Raw genomic sequence first — 25,180 nt, 5'->3', positions numbered from 1 at the left:
CACCCACTCCACAGAGAAGCAGCGTGGGATGTATCCACAGGATTCCTTAGGAGCCAGGGTGAGCCAGCCCCGTGCCCTGGCCCACAGCAGGAGACACGAGCCAGCAGTCGTGCCAGACCGGCTGCCAACCTGGAGCCAAGCCCCAGCTAATGCATCCTAAAATCTAAGAATTATAGGATTGTCTATGCTGGAAAAGATCCTTAGGATAATCAAGTCCAACGGTTCACTCAGCACTTTCAAGTCAATCACTAAACCCTGTCCTTAAGTGCTACATCTGCATGGCTTTAGAATAATTCCAGAGATATTGACTTCACTTCCCTGGGCAGCCTGTTCCAAAGATTGGCAATGTTTTCAGTGACGGAATTTTTCCTAATATCCAGTCTAAATTTTATATCCTTTTCTATTAAAGAATATATTAACACGAGTTTTATATTTCAGTGATGTGATTGCACTGCCTTGGGTGAGCTGAGTGAGCTTGCATCTGTCTCTCTGTAGTGTAGATTTAATTTCAGACATAGAATAATTTAGGTTGTGATGAACTTTAAAGTTCATCTAGTTCCTCTTTCCCTGTAATGGACAGTGGCACTGCTCACTGGACCAGGTTGATCATAGCCTCTTCCAGCCTAGCCTTGAACACCTGAGATGGGGCAGCCACAACTTCTCTGGCCTCACACAGCTTCTCAGTACTCACCCCTCTATAGTCAGTGAGTTTAAGGAGAAACCATTCTATCAGATGCATTTGGTTCATGCAGTTGATTGGATGGCAGACAAAGATGTGGCAATATAGAGAGGACATCCATGCTGCAGCTACTCCCTACTCCTTCAGACTTCTCTTACATCCTGCATTTTGATGGGAGATAACAGAATTTCTTTCACAATTTGTGAACAACCTCGCAGTCCTCCTCAAGATTTGGACTTCCTGATGTCTGCCATAGCTGTGAGCTTTGATCTGCTCCAGTTGACCCTATCTGAGTTAGCAGTTGGCTCACCACTGGGATGATGGTTTTATCACCACCAGGGCTGATGCTTCAAAGCAGTAGTTCTTTTCTTTTTCCTCCCTGCTTAAAAATAATAATTAATAATTGTCTGTTAATTGGAAGTCAACACAATTATTAAAGTTTTAAACTACAATGGACAAGAAGTGTAGTTGTTAATGTTTAAAAAAGGGATTTAAGAAGGCAAACAACATCCAAGAAAGTTTTCAATTTCAAGAATACCATCAAGCAATAAATCAGTAAGTGGAAGAGAAACAGCAGAGGTTTGCATGACTCATGCAAGAGAAGAATAAAAGAAACATCAGCAGGCTTTCAACACATAACTTTCATTCCTTTTGAACTTTGTCATACAGTCATGTTTACATTATATGTTTTTGTAGTCTCTCATTCTTCACTTTCCTTTCAAGAGAAGTTCAAGAGATGAAAGTATAAAATAGATACACTGTAATACTTTATCATGTCAAAATAACAGTACTGGCACATCATCACTTCAAGTACTGTCTCATGATCAAAACGGAATTTTTACAGGCCTGTGTGTGATTAATGGTCTAATCTTTGTCTTTGTCATGCTGTAACTGGCAAAGATAAAGATTCAAATATTTTAACATTTTGTATCAGGAAAGCTTTGGTCAAAAATTTTTAATCATCATTCTTTTCACTAATATAGAAGCCAAGGACACCCAAGTGGGATAAATATTAAAGCTTATGTAATAGAGGTGTTATAAATACTTCTTTCCACAAAACTGCCATTCAACATTCAGCCAGTGTATAGGGAAAGATAAAGTATTCGAATATTAAAAAAAGTATTTAAAACCCCTTCAGACTATACTGAAGCCCACGTTTCCAAAGCCCTTTTTCTCCTGTGAGTGGTGACATTGAAGCATTTTCACGCTTGGTCATCATAAGTAAAGGCATGCTCTTCCTTCCTCCAACATGGTAAAAGCTTCCCCATCCCTTTCAGGGAGGGGAGCACAGTGCCTCAATATTGAGTTAAATTATCCTTGACTCCAAAAATAAAAAATCCAAGCAACGTCAAGAGTACACAGGCCCATATCTCCCATATCTTTGATACCCATATCCATGGGTAAATGCAAGTGTAGCTGTCAGGTGTTGTTTACATCCTCACACACTGTTCCAAGTGACCTTTGAAGTGTCCTCTCTGGAGAACACAGTCACAGTTACCATGTGTCATGATGTATATGTTTACAATTTTGTTGAAATTCCATAGAGTTCTAGTGATTGATTGTGTGGTGCACAGAATAGGGATACACAGAGAGGTTGACCCTATGCTTTTTCAAAAGTTCCATATGCCCTTCTCTTCTTAGGACACAGAAGAACACTGTCAGACAGCCTTGGCTCATATCCTCAATATTCTTATGCAGCTATTTAAGTCTGCAAGTCTCACTAGTCTCTATTAAGGAAACCCAGAGTAAGGATCAGCAGGGATATTCATAAGAGTAAAGAAAGGTAGAATCATGTGAGGATCATAAGAGTTTTCATAATCAAAAGTATGGGAATGAATGAAAACACAAGTCTTTGAGAATCCCAGGGTATCACATGGGAGGTGTGAAAACACTCTTCATGTCCATGAGGGAGATGGAGAAAGTGTGGATTTCATCTGAGAGGAAGAGGTAAAAGTATGCACAGTTCCTATATTAGGATACTCAGTGATAAAGGGGAAACACACAAGCCCAGGCAACTGGAAGGAAACATCCAGGCTGTGTTTGCCCAGGTCCATGCTGGTGGGATTGACTCAGAATGGATCCATTAGAATGTGTAATGCCTAACTGTAATGTGCCCTGTGCCAGTTCCTTCCTGCTTACAGAGCTGAGGAATGCTTACAGAGCTGCCTACAGGCAGAGGAATTTATGTTAATGTGTCTGAATATATGAAGAGGTTTCAGATGTAAGATGGTTAAGATTCAGTCTTAATACCTCTACATGGAGATAATTATAGCTTTGACCTTTATTACCTTTACCCTCACCTCAAAATCTCCTTTCATGTTATCTTTATGAGACCATCCTTTCTTGAAGTCTTTGCCACATCTTGCTGTGTTACTTGGAAATGTTCCACTTGAGAAGGGAATTGCTGATTTTACCTAGAAGGTAAAAATACAAAAGAATCCTGACCCCATGATCACAGTCATTCGACAGGAATCACATGGCATGAGTGGAAAAAGAGGCAACACCTGGATCTTTATATATTTTCTTCCTGATTGGATACAAAGTGAAGGAAAAAAACAAACATGGAGGTAATGCACAAAAAGCAGGAGCAGCTTTTAAGTTTGAACCTTGTGGCTATCAAGAAGCTGGTTGCTGAGAGCAGCTGGCAGGCAGGAGAGATAGACACAGCAAATAGGCAGATGCAGCTGGCAGATAAAATATTGCAGAAAATTTAGCCTCAATTTGGTACCTTTGCTTGCAAACACAGACTTATAAGGAATGAGAACAGCAGTCATACTGGCTGGCAGATGAGCATGAAGTGTCAAAGTGAAGGGGAGGAAATGCAAGAGATGTAACAATTCTTTATGCAGCTGTTTAAGACTCCTCTGCAGGAATAACACTATGCAAACTCAGTTACATTATCTGGTCTGGTATGGTCAAGTAACTTATATTTATATAACTCTACCTTGAGTCCAAAGTATCAATTATCTGCACACAATAAAGGTAAGCTGCAGCCTGAAAAAAGGTAAGAATGGAGCAGGGGGAAGAAGTAATCAACTGGTATGGGAGACAACACTGCAAAAAGTGGACAAAGGCAGGAGTGAAAATCATCATTCTTAGAAGGAAGCCATTCTGTAATTTTTCCAGCATACATGGAGCACTCATGATAGCATATTCAGTTACTAGCCCAACTTGTTTTGCTCAAGTCTGGGAACTAGATATTTATTACTCAGATCAACTTTACCACAAATTTACATTGAGCTCAGTTGAATAATCCCTGATTTATAGCATCTTAAATGAGATTAAGAGCAGAATTTGTTTTTCAATGTCCCAACTGTAGCATCCAGCAAGACAAAGCTGAGACTCACAGCTGAGATTCACTCTTCCGGGAGCTTATGTGGTTTTTTTGGATTGTCATCCTCTATTGTGAACAAGTCTCTTATGAAAGGTGAAGAAAGCCAAGAAAAGAGAATACAGAGAAAAGTCTTGATAAATCTAGATGCATTGGCCTTTATTCTGCCCACCTACATTTATTTAACACCTCCAAAACTGGTCTAAAAGCATCACACATTTTGTAGAAAGGCAGAGTACTAAAGAGAGTGAGATTTGTTGTACCTAATTTTGTAAGGAATTAGTCTGTCAGATTTCCCCCCTCACATACACCTAGTATGTGTGCTTAGCAGGGGTGGATGAGGAACACCCTTTCTGCCCTGTCTGTAGCTCAGGCTGATGTTCCAGTGAACTGGGACAGCACCGGTGGTGACCAACCATTTTCACTCACTCACAGCCCTGCCTGCAGAACCCTGTGAGTCAGGCAGAAACTCAGCAATCAATTTTCATATGCCATTTGTAGTGTGACTCCTTTGGGATATGAGGTGACAGCATTTGGCTAAGGAAACACAAATACGTCAGGTGAAATAACTTCACAGGACCTCAGGAAGGCACCAAGGTTTTGAGGACTGAGAGTATGACCTTTTTGTCTTGTACTATTTTGGGAAATCAATACTTGCATGCTTGTTCTGTTCTCAAAATAAATATTGCAGAGTTTTCCTTTTTCTGTTTTGTTGTGATCTCTTTTTCACCCATGCCTGATCTCTGTACTCACAAGCCCATCTGCAGTAAGTAGCTGTCAGGCTGGGGAGCACAAGGCAGGAAGCTCAATAGTTACAGACTCAGGGGTTGAACATCCACGCTAACAAATTTTCAGACTTTGTTCCCTTTCTATCAATAACTTTCATACTATTTAGCCTACTTCAACTAATTTCATCCGGTTTAATTAATTTAACTAATTTTGCTGCACACACAGTACCTTCTGAGGGCATTGAAGAGTCGAGAGTCTCCTTCCCTCAGTTCCTGTCATTCTTGGCAAGGTCAGATAAAAAGTTGATCTCCTCCAGCTCACTGTGTCTCTGTGGTGCAGGTGGGAGTCGTGGGTGGCAACTGAGCACCTGCATCCCTCCTACACAGGGCAGAGAGCACAGCACACCAGGGAAAGCAATTCAGGGCAGGCAGGGCTTAGTCTCCATTTCCCTTGGCTCTCTGAAAAAACCCACCTGATGCATAAATGATGCACTCTTTGGAATAAGGAGATTTTTCTTTATGCATGTTTAGATAATGCCTAACAGGACAATAAAGCCCTGGTCACCTCAGAAGCCTCGATGTGCCTCTATAATATAAATATATAATCATAAAGAATGAGTTGTCAGAGAAAGAGGTCATGGATCAGCAAAGTAAATCAAACTTTAACAGCCCATCATGGTCAGACTGCCTAGCAATAATACAATTCATCATTAAAAAGTTTTTTCTGCTTTATTATAAATTTAGATTTAAAAGAAATGTTGGAAACCCTAGGTCAAATTTTGCTCTGTTACTTAGGTGCAAACCAAGAGCAATTTACTGAAGTCAATAGAGCTGCTATAAATTGAAGGGAAAATAATTACCTCTATATATTGTGAAAAAACCTTATTTATGCTTTAAGTCTGGGGAGCAAATACTACACTTTTTAAAGTTTAGTGCTATAGAAATATGGCTATTTTCCTAAACAAATTATTGATTTGGATTTTTTTGTTATTTACACTTCTTTTGCCACAGTCATTTCAAATACATATAAAGCAAAATATTTGGATCTCAAGTGATCTGAATGAGTGATTATATCGGAAAGTTAAAACCAAATCAACAAAATCTTAGTGTTTAAATTAACATTAAGGTACTCAAATTCTATAAAGAAATAAATAGATATTCGAAATTAAAACTTTTTAGACTTTAGAAAATGTCTTAACTGATAAGAATCCCTTTCCCTTCATATCTTATTTCTTCTCATACACAGTAAGGGATCCATCTCATTTGCATTTCATATGGCATCAATTGAACTATTGGCCTCAAGTCTAGCTTGGTCCATGCAGGCATGTCTCATCTTCTGCACAACCTTTGAAAAGTAGCAGAGCAGATAAGGTAAATTCTTTTATTAAGTCTTAGTAAATTTCAAGCAGGTTGAATGCTCAGTATCAGAAATCAGGTCACCCCATAAGACTGTGTCCTTTGTCAGGAGAGACACAATTGAATTTAATCTGTTAAAACCATCAGAGGATCATGCCAGCTATGCATCTTTCAGTCTCCTTTCCTTTTTCCAGTATCACTGGATGATTTATGAAGCATCCATCTCTTTCGTAATAGAACTTCATATATGGTTCTTGCAGACCTCAGAACCAGGGATGTTTAATAACTTTCCCATCCCAACCCTGTCTCTTATAGCTTTAGGTGTTCCTGCATCTTAGCTGAAATCTCAGGTGTGGTATTCATCAATTTCTGTAGATTTTTCAGGATTAATATCAGTTTTGTACTATACCTTCTGAAGAATTTTCCGTAGGTTATGGCTTCATCATCTGGAAGTGCTCAACTGCCCTTTTTCCCTCTCTTTCCTCTTCTATAGCAAAAATAACAATAAAATAAAACTGGCTTGTCAAATGCTAATGACTTTCACAGTACTAGCTCAGCCAAGAGGCATGAGATGGCCAGTTTCGTCTTATCTTTGATGATGCCATATAGGCAGTTTGATCAGAATAGAAATTGTGTTCGTCTTTTCAATTCTGATTCCAAAGTCCTGGTAGGTTCTTGAGCAATATCAGAAAACAGACATCTGATTAGACTGATAGATATTGTAATGTGAGGCTGTTCCAAAAACTGATAGGCTGGGTGACATTAGTGCTTTGAATGCCAGATTTTTAATTGTAAACAGAAGATTATCTGCATAGATTAAAAATTTGTGGGTGTCTGGCTTGTCCTTTTATTTGCTTTTTGCATCCAGTAGTGTTTGTTAATGTTTCTAGTTATAAGACAAGTAATTGTATTTCTTTGTATACTGTTAGCAGCAGGGGTTTTACTATTACAACAGATGGGGATGTGTACAGATCTTTGATTAACATCCCAGATTTATTTTATAAACCCTATGTTTATTGAGCCTGTCACACAGATAGTTGAGAGAAACCAACTTTTTTTTTCTTTTCCTAATATCGTATCATTGAGAATCACCTGAAGTCAGTATTACAGAAGACCTATACTGGTTCATATACTAAGATATTTTAAACCATCTGAATTACTTAGGAACTTTAGGCTATTGAGGTTTAATGAAACTTTCTGAAATTAGACATTCAACCTGCTTGAAAAATCTGCAAGAACTGATGAAATAATTTAAGTCAAAAGTTACCAAAGACTTCTGTGAGTTTTGAAAAATATCCAAATATAACTGAAAATCACTCAGATTAGACAGACAGAAACATAAAGTAAACAAAGCAGTAAACCATGGGCACATGGAGGCCAACTTAGATGGTGTTTAGGTATCTATTTCTGGAAAAAAGCACCAAGATTTGATATTTCACCAAGACAGAAAATCAGTACCTTTTTCTATCTTGCACAGCACTCTAATAGCACAGAAAGTTTTAGTACTGTTAACACACCTCATCAATCTGTAGGAGCCCTTGCAAAATCCATGGGGGCTTCCTACCCTCCCTCTTGATCTCAGTATGAAATCCAGTAACTTCAGACACTTTCACTGAAAAATGTAACCAGAATAGAGAAAGGATTATAAGAAAAAGTTTTTAGAATAATATCCCAAAGTTTTTATTTGGATTATTCCCTTTTTGAATCACATCTTCATCCTGAAGTCGTTCAAATCTGTATCTCCTACCTCTTGTGAGTGTGTCCAACCAATAGGTTTTCTACTAGCAGTGAAGGGAACAGGGAAGAGACATCCTAACCCATATTCATGGGAAGGTGAGCAAGGAAAGGGATAGAGAATGGGGACCAGAGTGCAGATCATAGATCTGCTGAGAACACATAATCATCGCTGTCTCTACTATTCTCATATTTTTCCTTGAAATGTCATCAAATAAATGCAGCACACCTTTTATTTTCTTTAATTCTTCTCTTCCAGACCACCCAGATCAACATTGAAATTAACAGCAGGGAGAGAAAGTCACAGTATTCTGAGTACAGAAGTCCTTTTTACAGGTGGCAACATCCATGTCAATATAAGCCAAAACCCATAGGAAAGGAAGAAAAGAAGTAAAATAACTTGGAGATATTTCAAAGCAGAGGGTAAGATTGTTGAATCTAAACCACTGAGCTTATTTTGGATAAGTGAATAGAATTAGTGCCAATGATCCTATTCCCTTAAGGGGTAATATCTGTGGCTGATTTATCTCTAAATATTTATGGCAACCAGAACCATCCCAATTACTAAAGCAGATCTACATGTGAAAGCCTGTATTTGCAAGAATACTTGCAAATTTGCTCTTCTTGAAAAAGGGGAAGAAAAATATATTCTCATTTTACAGCACATTAAAGAGGATTCTCTTTGAACTTCATGATTTAGGAAAAATCAAACTCCTCTACATATTTATACCTGCATAAATATAATCAAACAAAAGAGAGTTATCTTTCCCATCAGCTTAGATGCTGAACCTCTGTTCAAAGTTATTCATGGCCACCATCAAAAGAGTCAGATATAATCACAACTCTGCCAGTTTGACCCTATATAATGCTTATCTTTCCTCAGCAGGTATAACCCATAGACAATTGTTACACACACAGATAATCAGAAAGAAAGATATCTGGGCAGAAAGAAGTCTGGGCATAAATATGGCCTTAATCTTCTGGATAAATATTGTTAGGGCCTCACAAATGGCACCAGAAATCAATATGTGGCCAAGTGATTCAAGCCCTAAAACTTTATATTCAGGAGAGCCCACAGACATCTCTCTAAAGCAGATGCCTGCTGAGAAGTGAGTTCCATTGGTGTCACCAGTCAGTGGGAGGAATGCTTGATTCAGTTCCTAAATACAGGCACCTAATGCTATCAGGACATGCCACCTGGCTTCCAGCTCTTCCTTAAATCTTCTGCCACAGCTGCCAGTCCTCTACAGTTGTGACAGCTTTGTTAGTTGGACACTCTGTAACCTTGCAAATGACTGGGGTGACTGAGTTAAAAAAGCTGTATCCCACTCTAGTGCTCCACTGCCTGTAATGGAAGCCCAGGCACTGGCAGCACATGTAGACTCCTGCACATCAACCTGAAAATCAAACCTGATTTCCTTTTATGACAAAGTAACCCACCTAGCTGATCAAGGGAAGCCAGCTAATGTTATCTTTATGGATTTCAGTAGAGCTTTCCATACTGTCTCTCACAGGATCCTCTGGACAAAATGTCCAGCACACAACTGGTTAAACACATCCTGAGATGGGTGAGCAGCTGGCTCATGGGTCGGGCACAAAAGGTTGTGGAGAATGAGGTGACATCAGACTGGGGACCTGTCACTCTTGGGGTTCCACAGGGCTCCATCCTTGGTCCTGTGCTCTTCAATATCTTCATTAATGACCTGGACACGGGACTGGAAGTGATGCTGAGCAAGTTCACAGATGATACAAAACTGGGAGGAGCTGTTGACTCCCTCGAGGTCAGGGAGGCCCTGCAGAGACCTCACAAATCAGAGCACTGGGCAATCACCAACCATGGGAGGTTCAACACGGGAGAGCTCTGGATTCTGCACCTGGGATGGGGCAATCCTGGATGTGTGGATAGACTGGGGAATGAGAGGCTGGAAAGCAGCACCGTGGAAAGGGACCTGGGGGCCCTGGTCTGTGGTGAGTTGACCATGAGCCAGCAGTGCCCTGGCAGCCAGGAGGGCCAGCCCTGTGCTGGGGGACATCAGGGACAGCATCACCAGCCAGGCAAGGGAGGGATTGTCCTGCTCTGCTCTGCACTGGGGCCTCACCTGCAGTCCTGTGTGCTGGTTTGGGTGACACAATGTCAGAAAGACATGAAGCTGTCAGAGAGTGTCCAAAGGAGGGCAACAAAGATGGTGAAGGGCCTCGAGGGGAAATCGTATGAGGAGTGGCTGAGGTCACTTGGTCTGTTCAGCCTGGAGGAGACTGAGGGGACAAATCACAGTCTCCAAATTCCTCGTGAGGACAAGAGGAAGGGCAGACACTGATCTCTTCTCTCTGGTGACACTGGCAGGACCTGAGGGAATGAAATTTTGAGATTTTGTCAGGGGAGGTTTAGGTTGAATATTAGAAAATGGTTCTTCATCCAAAGTGTGCTTGAACACTGGAACAGGCTCCCCAGGGAAACAGTCACAGCACCAAGCCTGACAGAGTTCAAGAAGCATTTGGGCCATGCTCACAGATACATGGTGTGAGTCTCGGGGATGCTCCTGTGCAGGGTCAGGAGTTGTACTCAGTGATCCTTGTGGGTTCCTTCCAACTCAGCATGCTCTGTGATTCTGTTACTCTGTGATCAACATTTAGGTGCTCTTAACTGTGTCTGCCGTTCTCTTATACAGTAAGAACAAGGAAAAACTTAGACTGTGTGGTAGAAGTATTGTGTAGAAATTCTCTCACTACGTACCTGAATTAACATGACTTCATTGATGGAATTTGCCCTAACCTGAACAGCCCAGCTTAGAAATGATTGCTGTTGTTATCTTGACTGGAATTAATGTCTATTAAGAGCTTTACTGGTTTTTGTGTCTTGTATACCCCTGTAGAGCCATCTATCCTGCTTTAACAGGCTGAGCCCCCTGGTCCCAGGCCTGTGCATTGGTTCCATGAAGCATTGCCCTGTAAGGTTATATTAAACTTATCAATAACAAAGTGGTAGCTAAGAGAATTTCAAGAGAGATACACCAATCTAACCAGTGATCCGGTGTTGGAGTTCATGGCTGTCCTGCACCACTCAGTGGTCCTTTTTTTGTTTTCTTTACAGAATACTTTAACCTGGGTGTATACCCCTTTTAGAGCTCCCTGACTCCAGCTGCCTTGAGTTCATTCTCTCATCTCCTCTGCTCTTGTGTTTTCACTGCTTGCATTTCTTTCCGATTGCGCTTCTTTCCTTCAGCAAATCTGAAGGGAAGCAGAAGTTCTGAAGCACATTAGCTTTGGCTCATTTAAGTTTTTTCACCTCTGCTCCTTACCCTCCTACGGCTGCTCTGTGCCAAGGGAAGGAGAAGGAGAAGAGTGGGAGGAAGAGCTATTAGCATACACTGGGGCACAGCTGTATTGACATGCTCCAAAGCACTGTGTTATTTTGGCTGAGCGGGCTGGAGCCAAGATGAATGTATTGTTGCATGGCGTGGACAGTTAAGAACCTCGTCTAACTTCTGAAAAAGCCTGATTCTGTTTGATTTCCACAACAGCTGTTGTTCTGTGAGCTGCAGAGTAATTCAAGCTCAGACAAGATACCGAATCAGAGTAACATTGCTAGCTATCCTATTTCTTTACTAAGTATGGTGAACTCAGAGTGAGGTGAAATCCAGATCCTGCAAAAATCAAGGTGTTTTGAAGATTATTCTCCTTCTAGTCCTTCTAGAAAACTTTGAAGCTGGATCATGAAAAGCTACAAATTTATAACAATTTTGCACAATGAAATGGGAAACAAAAGGCTGGTCAAAAACTGATCAGCAGGAAAAACTCAAAAAGCCCTTTTTGGTCTTCATTGCAAAATGTTTGTTAGCAAAGAAATAGAATAAGAGGGAATGTAAGTCATTAAGTGCATGGTTCAGATAATTACACAGAGGTGTCCCGAGCCTCTGTGTAAGTTTAGATACCACTGGCCTTCAGGTGCTGCTACAGAAAGCTGCCTCTGATATAACTCATGGCTTATCTGTGTGTCCTGTGCAGATTTCTAGGATTTTTTTACAGTACTACTGACTTTGCTGTGATAGAACTCAGGAGGTAATCTATACCAATTATATATTCTCAGGTACTGATTACTTCAAAAGTCACATTTTAGGAACAACAGAAAGCACAAAGGAAGATAAGTGACTCTAAAAGCTAGAACAATCTCTCACTTTTCTGCATTTGGGCATAACCCATTATCATCTTTCGAAAAATATCTGAAGATGATTTAAACTTAGTCAGTCCAATGGAGTGTAGTGTTGCTTTCTTCAGAAACAAGGCCAGCTAGCAGAAATCCCAGTTTTCAGACTGCTTTCACTAATGCACTTTATCCTAACTCAGGGAGGAAAGCTTAACTACCATTGTCTTCAGGCTTCACAGAAAATAGCAGCAAAATCACATCATGGTGCAGACAGTAAAGAATTATGTCACATTAAAATGGACAGAGATCTTTAGCTGAGTACTGAAGAGATCTTGGGTGCTCATAATTTCAGGTTTCTCTTCATCAAGACTGCAATTCAATGTATTTTAATGACTTGTAATTGGTGTGGCAGTTACAGACTATATTAAGCTAAAACTTTATAGAAATATTGTCACATAGCTAAAAATTTATGGAAATATTGTCACATACCTGAAAGCTCACAGGTCCTCTGCTTACATAACACAAGCCCATACTGATTAGGTTTTTTACAGCCCCCAAGTCTTCTTTGCCCTGAGTCTATCCATGTCAAATGCAGGTCCAGAAGAGCTCATTAATATTAGATCCCAATACTGATAATGACAATTTTTCAGATATTAGAGCCAGAGCTATAGTGCTCTTGCTTGAACAGAATGATATATTACTCCAAAACTAGACTTCTTTGGTTTATTAAAGTAAGGGTGACATTATGTGCATTTATTTGTTTATATGTGAATGCTGAAAAATCTCTGGTTGTGTGGGTGATTAATCATTTGATAATACAAAATTAATTTTAACCTACATCTGGTGTTTTAACTGTATGAAAGATTAAAATGCAAATATTAGTTTAGAACAGTAAATTAACATTTAGATAAAGAGGGAACTGCCTTTCAAATGCTTCATTTCAATGATTTCCAGATTGATAAGTATTTAAAACAGACATGCAATAAGTCAGAGGAAAATTAAAGTCTTTTTTCTTCTGTGAAGCTATTTCTGTTTCTCCTTCATGGCCATACTGAAAATAAAAAAAATCAAAGAGGTTTATCTATTGCTTTTATTCCTGTTATGCCAGAGGAACATAGAAATACACATTACAGAGTAGAATCATCACACATTCTTGTAATTCCCCACAGATGCATACGTTCTAGCATGATGGCAGCTAAAACAAAAATTATCTCTAAAAATTATCTTAATGTGTGCATTTTTGGGTGGGTATGTTTTGCTGCATTAAGCTCTGTGAGAGTTTATGTTTACATTAATCTGTTATTTCCATACCAAGAAATATTTCCATGTCAAGAGGCTCAAGCAAATTCTGAAAAGCATTAGAATACCAAATCCAAATAATTTTTTTTTATTCCATCTTTATGAAGCAGTAATACCCCCTTGCTCAGGAAAAATAAAACAGCTAAGAATGCTCTCACACAATTTTTCTGGTAGTTCAGGTCCTAGGAATAATAAAAAATTTACAATCAGATTTATGTTATTAAAAATATCATTAAGATCAAAGCTGTCAATTGCACCCTTAAATGTCCCAGCATCTCCCAAGATGCCAAGTCCTGAAAGAGCACTCTTTAAGGGTCAACTCTTTTTCTAATTAATTCAAAAAAATCCCCAATGCTTCAAAGACACAGGCTCTGTCTCTGCAAACATGGGCCCTCTGCTTGTTCAGCTATTATTTGAGCTACCTCTTTGGCTTCTTATCCCCCCCAAGAGAAAAAACTGCACTTTTCTGTCCTCAGAAAACACCTCATAGTTCCTGCTGAGTCCTCTGACATGTTCCTGGACCCAATTACCACGTTTTAAATCCACCTTTCTTTTTAGAAATCAGTCCTTCTTTGAGTGCAGGGTTGAGTACATGACCTCCTGAGGTCTCAAAATCAAAATTTCTCCATGATTTTATGATTTTTCAGCGATGCTTGCATCGATGTCACAAAACATATCTTTTTGCCAGCTGATTGAAACTTTGAAAATGTTACTGAAAACAGACAAAAGCATGATAGTGTAGATGCTTTACTTGTGTATTTTCATAGCATGCACATTTGAATTTCTTTAGAATGCTAACAATTCCAGATTTCCTATAGTGCAGTACTTTTGGGAGGTATAATTATTACAACCATGTAATGGTTTTTGATACCTTTAAATTGCCCAAATATACTCTCTCTCTGAATGAGCACCACAATTCTAGAATTTCTGTATTTTAGAATAGAGAAACATTTGTGTCAAGGTAGCAAAATTCTAAGAGATTTGTCTTGAAGATGAGCATCAAAAACTGTTGGATGCTTATGTCACTGGATACTGTGTAACACATATTGCCTAATACATGAGTATCTGCAGGTCCTTCTCATGTGATAAGGGACCTGATAGGCCTTTCTGCTTCTGAGAAAGATGAAACTGAGTTTGTACAGTAACTGGAGGCCAGGTACCTAAAACCCCCTGAACAGTGCTGCAGAAATTCTGTCCATGCCAACAACTGCCCTTCCTGTGGGTCTCAGTTCCAGATTAGGACACTTAAATTTAAGTGCCTGAATATGACTGCCCACTCTCCATGTCTAATAAATTCCGAGCTAAACTGAACTCTAACTCCCTAAATACAGGTATCTGATGCATTTTTAATGCTCAAGAGTAGCCAAGTCCTACAGGTGAGATGGGCAGATAAAGCACAGTCTGTGAGACCTGTAGCTTCTGGCAGATGAAATGCCTTCCTTTATATCACAAAATCACAGAATCACACAGAATCACAGAATGAACTAGGTTGGAAAACACCTTCGAGATCATCAAGTCCAACCTATGATCTAACACCTCCTCATCAACTATACCAGGGCACTGAGTGCCACATCCAGCCTTTTTTTAAGCAGGTCTCCAATGATGGGTAATTTCTATTATTAGGAAAATGACTTGAGCCATTAGTTGGTGCCTCTGGAGTGATTTTGCTCACTGTAATGAAGCACATGTTGGTGTGAACACCTGTGGGACTCCACCAACCAGACTCCCCACACCTCCACTGAGCACAGCAAGAGCTCAGACAGCATGCACACAAAACTAAATTAAACCCTTCAGATACCCAAACATAGTGTCTTAATGTACATGGAATCCCACACGTGATGTGGTTTCCCCCAGTGAGAGTGTCTGTCATCTTCCCAAAGCTTATGTCACAGCTGTCCATCCTAGTGTTCCTTGTAAGAATCATAATCATGTTCATGAGAGAAGTTGAAGAATTAGTTATAATTTCAGCTTGCTCCAGAACCCTTTCAAGCCCATGAGAGTCCTGTGAACTTCAAAAATCAAGGTCACTTCTTTTTAGAGGCCTGTGGGTGGGTGTTAGAAGACATAATTAGTTGCAATTGAAGCATAATGAGTATGGGAGGGAGGAAGAATCTTGCCTAAAAACTTGTATGAGCTCTTAATCCTTCATAAGGATGTGTATAAAAGCTTCACAACTCTTCTGATCTGAAATGATAGAAAAATAGAGGAAGCTGTTTCTCATTATTTCTTTCTCTCATGTGCTTAACAATAATTACATCCTTTAGTCTAACCTTGCTCTATTTGTGATTGTCAAACTCTTCTAGAAATAACAAAGATAACCAGTGCTCAGCATTAATTTTATTCTGGCTATATCTTAAAAATACATAAAAAACATAAACCTCTTCCTGCTCTCTTTTTTTTATGCCTATGGTTAAAACGAGTTTCAGTATTACTATAACTGATGGTAATGCATAAAATAAAAGTAGAAATTATTGGTACAATAATCTTAAAATTCAGTTTTCATTCCTATACCATAAATAAGACAATTCTTTTCTTTCCTCTCCCATATTCTGCTCTGTAACCCTATTCCATCAGCTGCAGAGACTAAGAGAAGTAACTATGGTCTCTTTTTAAAATCCTGTCATTTTCATTTGTTCATCCAAGAAATCCCTAAAGCTAGACCACCTCTAAAGCTGACTGAAAATCTAACTGTAGCCCAAGCTCTGCTCATGGTAATGAGACCTGAGACAAAAAGAAAAAAACTTTCACCCATACAATTCAAACCTTTGTTTTACATTAGTGGTTTACACAAAATGTAAGGTTTCTTACATCTCCATTATTATCTCAACCTTAAATCAACCCATAGCATGGTCAAAAATGACTGTTAAAGGTGAAATTAAAAGCTAACAGTCAAGCCCTGAAGATAAATAGTTATAACAGTATTCTCTCTCATATAAAAGCAGAACAGTTTTTATTTCTATGTACAGTCCACTATACATTTAAAAAATATTTTCATGCTCGTTTGTTTTATATTAACTGTAGCCCTAATGTTAACTCTGTTCACTGCTTACTTTTCTGCCTTACCATCAAGTTGGAGAAAAATTTGGAGCCACTTGGTTCATACACTTGTTTTATTTCTCTAGTCTAGAAACAGTACCACAAAATTTGTATCACTTCCTCACTTTCTGATTGCTAACACTAACCTTAACCTTAGCTCTGGATTTTATAAGAATTAAAATGATAACTATGATTCACTGGTGAGGTAGCTTGGCCCTGGCTGGATGCCTGGCACTCACTAGAGCCTCCCTGACACTCCCCTCTACAGCTGCACAGGAGAGAGAAAATATAACAGAATTCATGGGTTGAGATAAGGACCAGGAGAGATCACTCAGCAATATACTGTCATGGGCAAAACAGACTTGAATTAAAGGCATTAATTGAATTTATTGCTAACAAAATCAGAGCAAGATAATGAGAAATAAAATAAAACACCTCCCCCACCCTTTCTTCCTCTTCAGCTGCACAAGGAGGCAGGGAATGGGGTTATGGTTTTTTCATCACCTATAGTTTCTCCCACTGCTCAGGGAGAGGAGTCCTTCCCTTGCTCCACCACGGGGTCCATCCCATAGAAAACAGCTCTCCATGACCTCCTCTAATGTGAGTCCATCTCACAAGAAACAGTTGTCTGTGACCTGCTGCAATGAGTCCATGTCACAGGCAGCAGTCCTCCCCAAACTGCTGCAGTGTGGGTCACTCCCCATGGGCTGCAGTCCTGCAAGGACAGGCTGCTCCAGGGTGGATCCTGCTCTGCTGCAGGGATTGCTTCTGTCAGGCATGGGGGAAGCTTCTCACAGAAGCCACCCCTGTAGCTCCCCACTACCAAAACGCAGCCACAAAACCCCAATACAGCTGGCTAAGCTAATTTTAAATTATTTTACTTTGCAGGTCTGCAATCAGTACAATAACAATCTACTCAAACTAACCTGGCTATGGCTACTCTGCAATTACGAGACATAACTTGAAAGAAAAATATAAAAAGTGGCTCTTTTGAAAGCAGTCTGCAACTGTACTTTTAGTGTTTAATTCCCTCATTCCCACTACTCTAGCCCAAATCCTACTGTACTTCTCAGGCCCAGCTAAAGGAACAAAATATAAGTCATTATCGGAAAAAGATCCAAGCATTAATATTACTTTTCTTCTATAATGTATAACCATATAATATAATTTCATTAACAAATTGCATTCAACTTAACTCCTGGGTAATACTCAGGAGTAGTAATCCTGTAGTACTACTACAAAATACTATTGGCATTTCCTTCAATCCAATACTAAACTTTCCTGTTGAAATATTACCCCTTATTAACCCTTAGGCTCTGGTATTTAAAAAGCCTCACAGTCACCATTGAGTAATTAAACAAAATAAAGGAATATCAGTGCCAGTGCTCTTTCCAGTACACTCAACTTTCTAGGTTACACCACACTCACCATCACCACAGATACGTTTAAACACTTTTTTTTTTTTTTCCCAAACCTGACTCCAACTAAACTTTCATTCAACTTATGATCTCCAGACTGCACTAAAAGCCTGTTCATGAAGGAAATAGACATGCTTGGACATTATGTCATCAATCATTTTATAGTGAGGGTCTACTTTTAGCACAACAATAGATCCTGATCTTTCTTTCTCTTTAAACGGCTGCTATCCTCTCTGTTTGGAAACTTTCCTCAGCACCTTGCATGATCCCATCACAACAGTCAACATCAGCAGGTTTTATTTTTCATGCTGCACAAAACATGACAAATTTGTCCCTTCTCTCTCCTAATCCTAAATTTGCAAGTTTTGAAGCATCAAGGACTACCAGAGACTGTGAAAGGGAAATAGGCAATTAGCTCCAGCTGCCCCCAGAACTCATTTTGTCATGCTGTGTAGTTCAAAATACCAACTATTCTGGAGCACCTCACTCCAGATCCTTCCCTTACATGCACTGCCAACAATAACTTTGATTCTTTCCATTTATAAAATCCCTCAGACTCTCAGCTCTTCTCCCTAGTCTCTCCAAGAAATGTGTGATCCTTTTCCTTTCCTCAGTACTTTAATATTTAAATATTTTTGCTTCTTCTCCTTCAGAATCTGTAACCTAACACTAAAAATAAACCTCTCTCTTTGAGAAAATAAAATCTATGGACCTCAGGAAATAAAAACAGGTGATAGGTGATTTAAAGATAGGTGATTCTTATGAATATCAGTATTTACTACATCCTTAAAGATTTGTCATTAGAATGTGTCTAAATTTTTTTATTCTTTTATAAACTCACTGTACTCCAAAATGGTGTGATGAGAATGCAAGGTACAGGAAACAAGGAGTGCCTGGAGAGAGTTATGTGTCACCTGTTGCTTTGATCACAGACCAGTTGAAGAAAAAAGGAGAGGATGCAAAGGTTGGGATGACTTCTGATGATTTTAGGACAGATTGGTTGTTGCAGAATGTCATGCAATGGGCTTGTGACGGGGTGGGCCACATCTCTGGTCAAGGGACTTTTATGGATTTTAATCGTAGTTGTCATTGTATTAGTTATGTTTGCATGCTTTGTTCAATGTTTTAAGAAAGTTGCTGAAAGCACCATTTTAGTAAATACAGAGAGAGGAGTTGTGGAGGGAGCAGAAAATACAGAAGAAAGTCTCCCTGCATTCTCAGAACAAGCTCCTTGGAAAACCATAGCTTAGAGATAAGAAATGGCTTGTGAAATGACGAATACAGAAAGGAATCCAGCTTCCCCGCCTTGGTAGACCCTCTTATCTATCTTTAATATTAGTGGTTCATTCTCTTTTAGTATCCATAGGCCAGCTTTGAATGTAAAATCCCTCAGGGATTGGTTAGAAAGTAGAATTCTCTTGGTAATTGGTACAAACTGTAAAACCCTCAAAAGATATAAAAACCCCTGTAAAACAATAGCCGTTGGTATATGCTAGATAGGATACCTTCATGGAATAAACCATGGATTTGTGCCTTTCTGCATATGTTGGTTTCTTTTCCCTGCTGGTCTGAGAGCTCACCACGACCCAGAATTCTATCTGGGCAAGGCTCGGGAAAGTGCTCTGTCACTGAGGGCTGCAGAATCCATCTCAGGGATCCCAAAGGGATGTGACAGGCTTGGGGTTAGAGGCTGGGATTTGGAAAGGAAGAAGGACTGAATATTAGGAAAAAAATAATTTACGATTCACTCCTTCAAATTTTAGCTGGATACCTTCTATCACCTTCAGACAGCAGTTAGCAGCCAAGGCTCAGTAGATTTTAGGAAATGGTATAAGGGCAGACAAACTCACCCATGTGTCCATATAGCCAGCAACCCCATATTTAAGAGATCAAATGGGGGCATGTGACTAAATCCACATAAAACTGGAAAAGAGTTAGAGAGATAAATAGTATCAACCATGAAGCATTGCATAAAACTGTCATATATACTAAATATGTTTAAACGTATTGAAGGAATGATGATGATGAAATTATGAAACCCAAGCTATCTTCCCATTCCCACTTTTTTTTTTTTTTTTTTTTTTTTTTTTTTTTTTTTTTTTTTTTTTTTTTTTTTTCTACTCCCTTTCCTTTGACTGGGATGGACTATGGATGAAGGGTTTTGTGTTTAACACTCACTACAAAAGGGGCTGGAATTTTTTGAGTATCGAGAGGCACAAATATTAATGTCATGATTCAGTCAGGAGTATTGGTAAAACTGACAGATGCTCAGGATTTATTCTGCATTTACTAGGAAGAGGCTGATTAGAAGTATATCTATAAAGGATTTTTACAAAGACTGCCAGTTTTGGAAAAGCTTCCAAACTAATCCAGCGTAGGTAGATATGCTTCAAAAATTCAGTGACTGGACAAACTTTTGAATGCTGCTGTGCTTGAAAGCTTGAAGAGATTTACTTTGGAACCATTGCAAACTGCTTAGAAATTCTGACATCATGTTTAGCAGAGGGGAAATCAAGGAAAAAAAGTTTAATAGGCTCATAAACTGAATCTTTGTCACCCTTCTTTGCATGGCAGGCCACTAGTCATGAACATAAATAAAGGTTTCCATGGTCTCAGCATTGAGGTGTGTTATTAGACAGTGTATAGCTTTCAAGATTGTAAATGTATTCTTGTAGGAAGAAACTATCTGTTTCCCCAGACTTGCTGGCAGGATTAGACTGACTTTAGCACCATATATGTATTTTAAAAATCCACTGCAAAATATTCAGGAAGAATGTTCCACAGAGAGCACTGCATAGGAGATTTTTCTTAAACATATGGCAGAAAGCATATTAGCATGAATAACTTCTATGACATTTCCCTCTCCTCCCATCCTTGAAATTGCTGAGGCAAATACAAAGTATAAGTGAAAATCTAGAAGAGAAGAAAGAAGTAGGAGTTGCAAAACAGGGCTGGAATTCTAAATCTAAATGTTCCCGAGGACCAGGTTTTTTCTTAAAAAGAATGGTTACTTTTCAGTTGCACTTGCAACAAATATTCTTGAAATTCAGTAATTCTTAAGTCAGGTTATGAACCAATGAAGAGATTTTTGTGTGTATTTGCACATCTGTGTTAATATCCTACTAATACAATTCTTGTGACTGGGGTTTTTAACTTTCCTATCTCTGTCACAGAACTACTTTGGAATGTTACATAATTGCAAAGTGCCTCAGACACCCATATGCAAAATTAGAATAATACTGCATCCTTTCTGTTATCTGTAGAAGTTGTGAGCAATTTTGGGAAGGAAAAAGGGTCTATTAATGCTGGAGGCTACCCCAGATGTCTGTGTCCACTGCTAACAATAAAACGACCCCTGTAATCTTGGAACATTTGAGCACAGAGTGTAAGAAGTGTAAGAAACCATTTTTATTCTCTCCTCTAGATTTGTGATCCTCCTGGGAGGCTCAATAAGGCTATACGGTAATTGTGAAAAGTGATTTCATTAAAAAAAAAGGAGATAGCAGATTTCCTGTCCCTCCTCAGTCTCTAGTAGCAGCAATGTGATGATCCTAATCTCCACGTGCATTATTACATCCCTGCACTGCTCTGCATGTCTTTTTATACAGTCATGAACACATATCACAGAAAGCATAATGTAAGGTAGGGAAATGTAGCAAGTTTTCACGCAACAAAATCTTGATAACTGAGTTCCAGAAAAAGAGCAGTCAGAATCCCAAGAGATTTCATCAGCTTTGTTTCTTTGCCTGATTGAGACCTCAGCTGCAGCAGTCACTACTTTTGCTGTCCTGCCTCACTGTCTTCGCCCTTCTTCACCTGAGATGAGAACTCTGTGTGATGCCCCAAATCCATCCTGACTGCATGTGCTCCTGCAGTTTGGAGATTAGAGCAGTCTAAATGGGAGTGATCAGCTCAAATTTTGTGTCCGGTTGATGATAAGTGGTGATTTCATAGAAAAAGTGGCAGGATGATTTTTTTAGACAAAAGGCAAACAGCCAATCACATGCCAGGTAGGTTGCACAAGGTTTCAAGCCTTCATTAATAAATGTGCCATGAATGAAAACCTCCTACTTTGTGAAACTGTCAGGAAAACAAACTATAAGAATAAATTTTTATAGTGTATACTTTTTTCAACATAATCACATTCATGGAGGCAAATGAAACAACTGAAGCAGCTGTTTAACCAGTCTTCTGTTTTTCAGTCATGCTATTGGCATGTTGTTGTACTAGAGTTTACCAACTCAGAGAGCCACTGAGTTTTATAATTTGGGCTTTTATAAGCAGATCAAAGTATATGGATCTTAATGAAGATGACAGTGGAGAAAATAAGCAGATCCTAATAGTAATTTCAGATGGCAAAACAGTCAAGTAGCATTCAGCCTTAAGAAGTTCATGGTCCTCTAGGCTGAGGTCTTAATATAACAAGAAGACAGTAAAATTATCACCTCACCAAGGCCCAGAGAAAGCACTTTAGGGTATCATCATGTAGACTGAATGGTCCAATCCTGGTAAGCAAGAGAAAATGCTGCAGACATAGCAGAGCCTTCTTGATCCCTTGTGAAAGGTCCTAGGTGCCATGGTCAGAAGCTGGAAGAGATTTCAGAATGTGTTATCACTGCTCAGAGACAGGGACAGGCACTGTCATGCAGGTGATTAGTGGAGAAATACAGCCAAAAAATTGCAGAAGGATGGATTTTCCAGTTTTAAATTATTCTGTAGTACTTCAGTGTACCAGGCTCCTCCCCTGCATTGGTGTTTGGATCCAGCTTTACCATTAAGTTCAACATTAAGAAATTTGTTGGATTTTGCACTTCTTATCATGCTGACACTTATTGAGCTATTTATCTTTAGTTTCTGTTCTACTGACAGCACCAACAGTATATTTTTCATAAATATTGTTATTAGCTCTTTAGGCTTTAAGAAACTTTATGTAGCAGTTCTCCATCGTGGTATTAAATTGAGGTTCCTTAACAGGCTGTAATACAAAAGTCAAAATAAAATTGTGTCTAAAATGCTAATTCCTTTGAAATGTTTCTGTAGTCAAGCCTTTATAAGAAGAGTGTGTCTGTTCAGCAGTGATTTCAGATATATTTTAATTTTAAAGAGAATTTCTTTACAAGTTTTCAAAACAATTGTTTACCACAATTAAAAGAAATATGAAATTTTAAAAGCAGAATAAGAAGAATAAGAAGTTTCAATTTGAGAGTGGGTTTTTTAATAAAGATAAAAAGGGCTATGCAGTTCTCTTGCTTTTACTCATTCTCAAACTCTTTTATAAAGCTTGAAGCTGATGCAGAGTGACAAAATAGGTTTTACCCATAAGACACCGGTTTATTTAGTATACCTAATACCTTACATAAGCAAATCCAGATCACCACATTTCTGAGCTTTTCACTTGAGCAAGTGAACTGTGGTTTTGTTACAATCTTCCCTCAAAGAGATCAGACTTCACAGGTCTTGGACTAATTTTTACTGAGGGCAAATCAGGAGGACATAAAGAACCAAGATAAATGAATAAGCCTTACCTGGCCTCGAGCAGCCACGGAGGAACTGGCTTGGTTTTCTGAGCAGTAATGATAGCAAGGTGGCAGACATTGTTTACATCCAGTGTTGGAGGACTCCCCTTGAATACAAGCTCAGATTGGGCTGTGACAGATTGATCTGGCACTACAGAATATTGCACTCTTTTTTCTCTTTTTTAGGTAAATTTAACCAAAACCAAATGGATTCCTCCCAGTATTCACAAGCAGCTCTATCCCTAAAGTTATTATGTCTCCATTCAAAATTTTATAGTCTGTGCCAGGCTGTGTAATGAGATTGATAAGAAAAGCGCCTATCAAAAGTAAAATTTTAGTGAATTAATAGCAGCAAACACTCTTTTGATCTCATAATGTATTTTCCACAATGGCTTTCATGTTCATTTGAAGAGCTCAAACTCATTCTGTACAATGTGTGTGATACAAAGTGCACTGCCCTGGACACTACTTCTAGAAAGAATTTGGAACATGGAACCTGACCCATATCCTCACTAACTACTGTGCTCAAAGACTTCCAGGATTTCTAGTGAGTCCTTCAAAGAGCTCTTGACTTATCTATTCTGGCCTGTAGCTCTGATGATACCATGGTCACATCTCCCAGGGAAAACTCTTCCTGGGATGGCATTCAGCATTTTTCTTTCACCCTTATCTATAAGGAGCAAACTCTACAGATCAACAAATATCTTTTACCAGTCACACAACTGCATTTATTCATTCCATCAGTCTGGGCAGACCAGCTCCTCTGAAGTGTATTTGATAGCAGTGTGTCAGAGGCAATCCTGATCTGTAAAAAGACCTAGAGAACAGCATATTCAGGACTTATTACAACCCACCCACACACCATTACACATTTTCCAAATTTCAGGCCTCGTTTCCCTGTTTGGTTTTTTCCTTTTTTTTTCTTTCTTTTTTTTCAGAAGAACTGTAACCATCTGATATATGTTTAAATCATAGCTGAATCTCCTGCCGTAATAATGACACCTGCGAGTCACCAGAATTCACTGTGGGAATGGTAACTCCTGGAATATTCCTCACAAGAGGAAATAAACGTATCTTCTTTGTCTTGAAAATGCAAATTCAGGAAATTTCAGTTGATTAGAGTTCAGCTACTAAAAATTGCATTTTGGAACCTAAATTCTCCTGAAGTAAGACTGTACTCACACTGAGACCGAGATAATTTGTCATTACTACCCTTCATCTGATAGGAAGACTTCTTAAATATTTTAAAGAGCTCCACAACAGATGGGTAATACTACTGCATGATCAAAAATGTAGTGTTAAAAAGCGATATTTTTACATTTAATTTTTATATAAGATTGGTGCATTTAATATTGTCAAATTAAATGTCATATCTGGTGGATAAAAATGTTTCTCCTCCTTAGAAGTAACTCTTAAAGATAAAAACAGTTAGGATTCTCCTGACCTGTATATAAATGATGTTTCCTGTTTTATTAGAAATGCAAACTTTCTGAACAAGGTCTAAACAAATAAAATTGTTTAATGCTTGCATGGTAATACCAATATAATCAAAATCAAGCAATAAACAAGTCATCAGCATCAGCATTTGAATTAGCAAAACAGCATTTTCTGATTTTCTGTGAAGAAATTTCTGCAAAAAAATTCTGATAAGTTACACAAACTGCAGCCTATTAAAAGGAATCTAGCATAAAGGAATCTAGCAAAAAAATACCTGTTTTTTAAATTTTGCTAGAGGTTCTGCAACATGTTCTGCAACAGGTTTGCTACATGTTCTGCACATATTATTTCCTCTAAATATTTGTTTCTAATACTGATTTTCTTTCTATGTGCCTTGCTCTGATACTCTTATATATGGAGAACAGCTCATGTGAACCTTGCCAGACCTCACAATTGATCTCCAAACTAGAATAACAATAGTGGTTGAAAAAAAAATGAAAAG

This window comes from Sturnus vulgaris, chromosome 1, assembly GCF_052056855.1.
Source record: "Sturnus vulgaris isolate bStuVul1 chromosome 1, bStuVul1.hap1, whole genome shotgun sequence".
Taxonomy (NCBI): domain Eukaryota; kingdom Metazoa; phylum Chordata; class Aves; order Passeriformes; family Sturnidae; genus Sturnus; species Sturnus vulgaris.
Note: the sequence above shows the minus strand (reverse complement) of the source record.